This window comes from Mytilus edulis, chromosome 3, assembly GCF_963676685.1.
Source record: "Mytilus edulis chromosome 3, xbMytEdul2.2, whole genome shotgun sequence".
Classification (NCBI taxonomy): domain Eukaryota; kingdom Metazoa; phylum Mollusca; class Bivalvia; order Mytilida; family Mytilidae; genus Mytilus; species Mytilus edulis.
The window spans coordinates 74,420,892-74,431,670 of NC_092346.1; the positions used below are offsets into that span (position 1 = coordinate 74,420,892).

General features: G+C 33.9%; 1 long non-coding RNA gene across 1 annotated transcript; it reads left to right on the forward strand.

The window, feature by feature from the left end:
* Window positions 1-613: 613 nt before the first annotated feature.
* LOC139517429 (uncharacterized) lies at window positions 614-8,913 on the forward strand. The gene is made up of 3 exons (XR_011663140.1): window positions 614-790; window positions 2,272-2,379; window positions 8,751-8,913. It is a non-coding gene; the product is annotated as an uncharacterized lncRNA (long non-coding RNA).
* Window positions 8,914-10,779: the final 1,866 nt, after the last annotated feature.

Below are 10,779 nucleotides of genomic sequence, written 5' to 3' on the forward strand. Positions count from 1 at the left end.
TGTCCGCTTTTGCTTCTTGTCCGATAATTTTGTTTTTTGTCCCGATAATTTGATGTAGCAGACAGTTTGATGTAGCAGACAGTTGAGCACTAGTACCTTCTAGATAATGATTGTTTCTATCCATCAATGTTTAAACAAAAATGGAGTTAAAATATTGAGAAATTACGCTTGTTGGAATGCCGAAACACTTTTTTTTTTACTTGTTTTAACAAATATTTTTGGAATGATATAGTTTTCTAATTTCCTGTCGGTAATTGGTTCCGGTGGACGTATTAACTTGATATAATCGTCTGGTTCTTTAGCATGAACGAACTAGGTAGGCACTTAAAGTTAACCATCGAGAGACGTTAACCACCGAGAGTCGGTTTTTAGACCCGCCCAGTGCACCTAAGCACGCCTACTTTTGGAGCTCTTTAGTATGAAGGTAAGAAAAATATACGAAATTACGGAACTATGTACCCTGTTTTATCCTTATTGTTGGTGTTTCTTGCGCATGCGCACAAAGCACGGTGATAGTTACGGTTACTGACTCAGGAACCTTGTATATTATATACCTCGGTTTACAGACGTTTAATAAACTGGATCCCTGTTGTGTTCACTTATCGATACACTACGATGGAATTACGGACCAGTTTTTGAACATAAACATGGTAAATAGATAGACAGCTGATAATCATAATTGATTAAGAAATAACCTGGAAGAAGAAATGAGTTAACTATTGATTATAACAGAGACGAGAATGCCATCGTGTTTGTTCTGCTAAAAAAAGCAGGAACATTGGAGTTTATGGTTAGATTTTAAATATTTATTGTCTCCAAACTGGGTAAATTTGATATATAGTAACAACCCCCCCCCTTTTTTTTTTGAATAACTCGAGAACCACACATCGCGCTCGCTTAACAAAGTAACAATAAGAAATAATAATTCAATTCAATTCAATTCAAAGTTTTATTGCCATATAAACTATACATTTTGTGACATACAACAACAACAAAAACAAATAAAGACAATAACTAAGTAACTCAATATATATACACAAATTCAGGTAAATATTAAAGGGTCCCCTGTCCTCAGTTCCATTGACTTTTTTATAAAGGATCCTAGTTTATTCACTTGTGTTGGTGTTGATGGGTTAAGTATATATATAACTTTGTCATTGTCAGTGAGATTAGCAAATGAATTACTTTCTCTGTTAATCTAATATTTGAATTATGAGAACAATTTATTAAGAAATGTTTCTCATCATCTAGTACTTTGCATTTTTTGCAAAGTCTCTCTTCGCGATGGTTAGTTTCAAGAATAATTAATCGTCGAAACTTTTCCCCTCCCCGACATCAAAGGAAGTTAAATGTATTATCCCAAAATTAGACCAAATTATTATGATATAAGGACGTCTTGACAGGCTATTATTTTATTTTGTTTTGTTGGGTTTTTTTTTTTGCTTTGACGTCTTCCTCCTGTATGAAAAAAACATAATAGACCCCCCCCTTTTTCCCCATAATATAGCTTTTTAAGGAGTCATAATTATTTGGACTACCCCTGAATATATTTCAGACAGACTCTTCTCTAAAAAAAATGTAAACATGATTTGAGAGAAATCTTTGGAATAGTTTTTTAAATGATTTAATTATTATGTCATGTATATAATTAACATTAACATAGTTATAAACTGAGACTACTAGTATAACACATAGTGTTATAGTAGTCTCAGCTATAAACTTTCCATTGTATTGACCAATATGACTAACTCATATGCTCTTTCCCATAAATGTCACAATATCAATATATTACAGTAAAACTGATAGTTTGATGACATTGTTTAAGACTATTGACCTCAGGTCAGCCTAAACTGAGTTTAAAACTGTAATTTATTCATTAAAACAGTTCAAGACATGTACCTTCTGAAATGTGATTGCATCAAAATTAAACCTAAGGCATAACATACTTAGTGTGCAGGAAGTGCCACCAAATAAATACTGATTTGTAAAATTAGATGATGATATTTGTGAAGTCAAAGATATTATAGCTAGTTATAACTGGTTTTAGATATAAATCTGAGTAAAAGGTTGATTTATATGTGCTCTTTCATGTTTAGATTATAATTTAAATTTAATCTTTTGAAGTTTTTTTTATAATATTAAGACATTAAAATCACAATTATTTATTTATACACAAAAAAATAATTTTTGTCCTTTTTTAGTTGAATGACTGTACACAAACATTATACACACATAATTTTGATAATTCTGTAATGTTTTTTTTTTCTATAGCCCCAGAATGTGACAAAAGACTTATTAATCCAGATTTACAAAAAATAGAAATAGTTCAGCTACCATAAGACTGCTATGACAAAAATTCTGCAGTTTCCAGAATTTGAGGTAGAGTATAGTTAGGAATAGTTTGATTATGCAGATGCTTAGTTTGCCATAAACAATTATGCCCTTGATACAAAAGCAGAGGAAACAAAAAAGTATGAAAATAGTTGAAAAAAGTAATCATTATTACCTAGTCATATACTGTAAATAGAAAAAGAGAAAAGCACTGGTTATGATTTGGTATTTTTAATAGCATTATCATTTGTCCATAACTTGGAATATATACTGGATTGAGCTTGACATTTATTTAATATCATTGACACATGGTTGCAAGAAATGAAAGATGGTAATTTAAACCTAGCAATTTTATTAAGATTTAAAAAAAAGTTTTTGATTTGGTAGAATATGACTTTCTTTGTTTAAAGCTCGACATGTATGGATTTAGTGAGACTACTGTTAGTTTTTTTAAGTCGTACCTGAATAACAAAAGGTATACATTTGTAATGTTAACTCTGAACAACAACATGTAAAATTTGGTGTTCCCCAATGTTCTATACCTTGTCCTCTATTGTTTGTGCTATTTATAAATGACCTTCCCTTATGCATTAAAAATTGTGAAACAGACCTATATCGTTGTATATGCTGATGACACCACTATTCATAAATCAGGGGGAAACATCTAGAAAATATAAATGATGATGTTCAAGAAGATTTATACAGGGTTGAAGAGTGGTGTAAAATGAATAACATGTTCATAGATGCAAATGAAACAAAATGTTTGATTACTGGAACAAAGCAGAAACTATTCAGACTTTTCAACCAAACTTGATAATAAATTAAAGTATTACAAAATTCTTCATGTGAAAAAATATAAGTTTCAAAATTGACAGCCCACTAAGTAACTGGAGAAATGAAATTGACCAAGGTTGTGCTATTAGTAATATATCATCCTGAATATACCCATCTTTCTTAAATACATTTTTTTTTATATAACTGCAAGAAAACATAATACAATGGGTGTTCTGCCCCTAATTGACTACTGTTGTATTATTTGGGATGAATGTAAAAATTGAGGGATAACAAGAATTTAAAAAATCCAAAAAAAGGGCAGCATGATAAATTCTAGATGCAGATCCGTTATCCCTCTTGGTATATAGGAGCACTATATTCTATGTTAATCTCCGACAGTAGGTATAAACAAATACTGTTGATAGACGGTATATGGGAGCACTATATTGTATATTAACCACCGACGGTAGGTATAGACAAATACTGTTGATAGACGGTATATGGGAGCACTATATTGTATGTTAACCACAGACGGTAGGTATAGACAAATACTGTTGATAGACGGTTTATGGGAGCACTATATTGTATGTTAACCACCGACGGTAGGTATAGACATATACTGTTGATAGACGGTATATAGGATCACTATATTGTATGTTAACCACTGACGGTAGGTATAGACAAATACTGTTGATAGACGGTATATAGAAGCACTATATTGTATGTTAACTACCGACAGTAGGTATAGACAAATACTGTTCATAGACGGTACATATAGGAGCACTATATTGTATGTTAACTACCGACAGTAGGTATAGACAGATACTGTTGATAGACGGTATATAGGAGCACTATATTGTATGTTAACCACCGACGGTAGATATAGACAAATACTGTTGATAGATGGTATATAGGAGCACTATATTGTATGTTAACTACCGACAGTAGGTATAGACAAATACTGTTCATAGACGGTACATATAGGAGCACTATATTGTATGTTAACTACCGACAGTAGGTATAGACAAATACTGTTGATAAACGGTATATGGGAGCACTATATTGTATGTTAACCACCGACGGTAGGTATAGACAAATACTGTTGATAGACAGTTTATAGGAGCACTATATTATATGTTAACTACCGACAGTAGGTATAGACAAATACTGTTGATAGACGGTATATGGGAGCACTATATTGTATGTTAACCACCGACGGTAGATATAGACAAATACTGTTGATAGATGGTATATAGGAGCACTATATTGTATGTTAACTACCGACAGTAGGTATAGACAAATACTGTTGATAGACGGTATATAGGAGCACTATATTGTATGTTAACTACCGACAGTAGGTATAGACAAATACTGTTGATAAACGGTATATGGGAGCACTATATTGTATGTTAACCACCGACGGTAGGTATAGACAAATACTGTTGATAGACAGTTTATAGGAGCACTATATTATATGTTAACTACCGACAGTAGGTATAGACAAATACTGTTGATAGACGGTATATAGGAGCACTATATTGTATGTTAACTACCGACAGTAGGTATAGACAAATACTGTTGATAGACGGTATATGGGAGCACTATATTGTATGTTAACTACCGACAGTAGGTATAGACAAATACTGTTGATAAACGGTATATGGGAGCACTATATTGTATGTTAACCACCGACGGTAGGTATAGACAAATACTGTTGATAGACAGTTTATAGGAGCACTATATTATATGTTAACTACCGACAGTAGGTATAGACAAATACTGTTGATAGACGGTATATGGGAGCACTATATTGTATGTTAACCACCGACGGTAGATATAGACAAATACTGTTGATAGATGGTATATAGGAGCACTATATTGTATGTTAACTACCGACAGTAGGTATAGACAAATACTGTTGATAGACGGTATATAGGAGCACTATATTGTATGTTAACTACCGACAGTAGGTATAGACAAATACTGTTGATAAACGGTATATGGGAGCACTATATTGTATGTTAACCACCGACGGTAGGTATAGACAAATACTGTTGATAGACAGTTTATAGGAGCACTATATTATATGTTAACTACCGACAGTAGGTATAGACAAATACTGTTGATAGACGGTATATAGGAGCACTATATTGTATGTTAACTACCGACAGTAGGTATAGACAAATACTGTTGATAGACGGTATATGGGAGCACTATATTGTATGTTAACCACCGACGGTAGGTATAGACAAATACTGTTGATAGACAGTATATAGGAGCACTATATTATATGTTAACCACCGACGGTAGGTTAAGACAAATACTGTTGATAGACGGTATATAGAAGCACTATATTGTATGTTAACTACCGACAGTAGGTATAGACAAATACTGTTGATAGACGGTTTATGGGAGCACTATATTGTATGTTAACCACCGACGGTAGGTATAGACATATACTGTTGATAGACGGTATATAGGAGCACTATATTGTATGTTAACCACCGACGGTAGGTATAGACAAATACTGTTGATAGACGGTATATAGGAGCACTATATTGTATATTAACTACCCACAGTAGGTATAGATTAATACTGTTGATAGACGGTATATAGGAGCACTATATTGTATGTTAACCACCGACGGTAGGTATAGACAAATACTGTTGATAGACGGTATATAGGAGCACTATATTGTATGTTAACTACCGACAGTAGGTATAGACAAATACTGTTCATAGACGGTATATATAGGAGCACTATATTGTATGTTAACTACCGACAGTAGGTATAGACAGATACTGTTGATAGACGGTATATAGGAGCACTATATTGTATGTTAACCACCGACGGTAGGTATAGACAAATACTGTTGATAGACGGTATATAGGAGCACTATATTGTATATTAACTACCCACAGTAGGTATAGATTAATACTGTTGATAGACGGTATATAGGAGCACTATATTGTATGTTAACCACCGACGGTAGGTATAGACAAATACTGTTGATAGACGGTATATAGGAGCACTATATTGTATGTTAACTACCGACAGTAGGTATAGACAAATACTGTTCATAGACGGTATATATAGGAGCACTATATTGTATGTTAACTACCGACAGTAGGTATAGACAGATACTGTTGATAGACGGTATATAGGAGCACTATATTGTATGTTAACCACCGACGGTAGATATAGACAAATACTGTTGATAGATGGTATATAGGAGCACTATATTGTATGTTAACTACCGACGGTAGGTATAGACAAATACTGTTGATAGACGGTATATAGGACCACTATATTGTATGTTAACTACCGACAGTAGGTATAGACAAATACTGTTGATAAACGGTATATGGGAGCACTATATTGTATGTTAACCACCGACGGTAGGTATAGACAAATACTGTTGATAGACAGTATATAGGAGCACTATATGATATGTTAACCACCGACGGTAGGTTAAGACAAATACTGTTGATAGACGGTATATAGAAGCACTATATTGTATGTTAACTACCGACAGTAGGTATAGACAAATACTGTTGATAGACGGTTTATGGGAGCACTATATTGTATGTTAACCACCGACGGTAGGTATAGACATATACTGTTGATAGACGGTATATAGGAGCACTATATTGTATGTTAACCACCGACGGTAGGTATAGACAAATACTGTTGATAGACGGTATATAGGAGCACTATATTGTATATTAACTACCCACAGTAGGTATAGATTAATACTGTTGATAGACGGTATATAGGAGCACTATATTGTATGTTAACTACCGACAGTAGGTATAGACAAATACTGTTCATAGACGGTATATATAGGAGCACTATATTGTATGTTAACTACCGACAGTAGGTATAGACAGATACTGTTGATAGACGGTATATAGGAGCACTATATTGTATGTTAACCACCGACGGTAGATATAGACAAATACTGTTGATAGATGGTATATAGGAGCACTATATTGTATGTTAAATACCGACGGTAGGTATAGACAAATACTGTTGATAGACGGTATATAGGAGCACTATATTATATGTTAACTACCGACAGTAGGTATAGACAAATACTGTTGATAGACGGTATATGGGAGCACTATATTGTATGTTAACCACCGACGGTAGATATAGACAAATACTGTTGATAGATGGTATATAGGAGCACTATATTGTATGTTAACTACCGACGGTAGGTATAGACAAATACTGTTGATAGACGGTATATAGGAGCACTATATTGTATGTTAACTACCGACAGTAGGTATAGACAAATACTGTTGATAGACGGTATATGGGAGCACTATATTGTATGTTAACCACCGACGGTAGGTATAGACAAATACTGTTGATAGACAGTATATAGGAGCACTATATTATATGTTAACCACCGACGGTATGTTAAGACAAATACTGTTGATAGACGGTATATAGAAGCACTATATTGTATGTTAACTACCGACAGTAGGTATAGACAAATGCTGTTGATAGACGGTTTATGGGAGCACTATATTGTATGTTAACCACCGACGGTAGGTATAGACATATACTGTTGATAGACGGTATATAGGAGCACTATATTGTATGTTAACCACCGACGGTAGGTATAGACAAATACTGTTGATAGACGGTATATAGGAGCACTATATTGTATATTAACTACCCACAGTAGGTATAGATTAATACTGTTGATAGACGGTATATAGGAGCACTATATTGTATGTTAACCACCGACGGTAGGTATAGACAAATACTGTTGATAGACGGTATATATGAGCACTATATTGTATGTTAACTACCGACAGTAGGTATAGACAAATACTGTTCATAGACGGTATATATAGGAGCACTATATTGTATGTTAACTACCGACAGTAGGTATAGACAGATACTGTTGATAGACGGTATATAGGAGCACTATATTGTATGTTAACCACCGACGGTAGATATAGACAAATACTGTTGATAGATGGTATATAGGAGCACTATATTGTATGTTAACTACCGACGGTAGGTATAGACAAATACTGTTGATAGACGGTATATAGGAGCACTATATTGTATGTTAACTACCGACAGTAGGTATAGACAAATACTGTTGATAGACGGTATATAGGAGCACTTTATTGCATGTTAACCACCGACGGTAGGTATAGACAAATACTGTTGATGGACGGTGCAAAGGAGTACTATATCGTATGTTAACCACTGACGGTAGGTATAGACATTTACTGTTGATAGACGGTATATAGGAGGACTGTATTGTATGTTAACCACCGACGGTAGGTATAGACAAATACTGTTGATATACGGTATATAGGAGTATTGTATTTTATGTCAAACATCGACGATAGGTATGGACAAAATCCAACAAATACTGTATACAGACAGTGTATAGAAGTACTGTATTGTATGGTAAACACTGACGGTTGGTATGGACAATTTCTGTATCATGCATCAATTGTAAATAAAAGTATCATGTGAGTGACACAGGCTCATTGAAGCCTCTAGTTTTGATATTATTAATGTGGAGATCTGGTCTAATTTATCATTTTCTTTATTACATGCATGATAACTGCAACAATTGAATTGAAATAAAAGTGATAATATTTCTGTTGTAGGTTATCAAGATTTAGTGTTTCCATACAAGTGACAAAGATTGAACAACAAAAACATCTCAAACTTTACAGGACAGAGTAGACTTTTTTCACTGTGCTTAGTTTTGTCTTTATGTCTAAATTATGATACCTTTAAAAAAACCAATAAAATATGGAATAATATTTATTTCTATCTTATAAAGTGGAGTGAAGAAATAAGGGGTCATTGAAAACATAAGAATATATTGCTATCATATATGCAGATCAGCAGCCCATACATTTGCTATAGCACATAAATATGGGACCAATAATTTCAAGTTGCCTTTTAAATAAGACCTTATTAATGTTATGCGAGATACCACCAAAGACCACTAGGTGTTGATCAAATGATATTGTAAATAAAAGGGTTGTCCAAAATATTTGCAACAGCTGTTTGATATACACTACCTTAATCAAACCACAATGGTAAAAAAACAGTTTTGGTCTGACAGTCTTAAAAGAAGCAAATATAATTTAGAAAACGTGCAAGCTGTTGATAAAAACTACAAATAACTGCCAGTCCTAAATGTGGGTGGAGATTACCATTTAGCACAAATGAGTTTCTGGACTAAAGAAAGTAATTTCGGCACAAACCGATTATACCCTTTCAAAAACTATGTGTAGTCCTTTTTATAAAAGTGGCAGATTATCTTTCTATCTAGAGTATCTATGACAACTAACTGCTGCTCCTAGTGACGTTAGTCTTTGGTTTTTGAAAAGATTGGATATATTGTCACAATTCTTTTCTAAGGTACCGGTCTGATAAACAGGAAGTAGCTAGATTAGCTACTAAATATATGCACACTGAAATATAGTCCCTTAAAATTCCCATGGCTGTGTACATGTTCAGATACGAACTATGAAAATTTTGTTTATATCTTTACCTCGATTTTGTTTTTTGTCCATGGATTTATGAGTTTTGAACAGCGGTATACTACTGTTGCCTTTATTTAGAGAAGTAAAATCAAGTATGTATGTCTTTAGTTTTGTCAAATTGTTGTCTTGTTTTGTCCTGTTATTAGGTAACAGTACTGATACAATACTGTAAAAATACAGAGATGTGGTATGATTGCCAATGAGACGCCTACATGTATCCACTCAAGTTCAAATAAAGTGGATGTAAGCAGTTATATGCAACCATACAGCCTTCAACAATGAGAAAAATCATATCAAATAGACCCTTGTAAATAGGTGTTGATCAAATGATATTGTAAATAAGAGGGTTGTATATTTCATGACGGTATAATACTAAACCCCTAACAGGAGGGATTGTGCCTGATATTCATATGATGAAGACATAATCTTTCAATCAGTTTAATTGAGGTCTGGTTCTGGCATGTCAATAACTGCTAGTAGTCTGTTGTTATTTATGTATTATTGTCATTTTGTTTATTTTCTTTTGTTTCATATTCTGACATCGGACTCGGACTTCTCTTAAACTGAGTTTTACTGTGCGTATTGTTTCGCGTTTGTTTTTCTACATTGGCTACAGGTATAGGGGAGGGTTGAGATCTCAAAAAACATGTTTAATCCCGCCGCAATTTTGCGCCTGTCCCAAGTTAGGAGCCTCACCTTTGTTAGTCTTGTATGATTTATAATTTTAGTTTCTTGTGTTTAATTAGGAGCTTAGTATGACGTCTATTATCACTGAACTAGTATACATATTTGTTTAGGGGCCAGATGACGGACACCTCCGTGTGCGGGAGTTTCTCGCTACATTAAAGATCTATCGGTGGCCTTCGGCTGTTGTCTGCTCTATGGTCGGGTTGTTGTCTCCTTGACACATTCCCCATTTCCATACTCAATTTTATAGTATGATTTACATCTGCAATAATCACGAAACAATCAGAGACAAGTTTGGGTCTAAATCTGTATGTCCCACATAATCAAATTGACCGAAGAGAGAGGCGAAAGATACTAAAGGCTTATTCAAACACATAAGTCAATAATAAACTGACAAAACCACGGGGAAAAAAAAAGAGAAGGATTAAAAAACAAACAACAGAATGCAAAA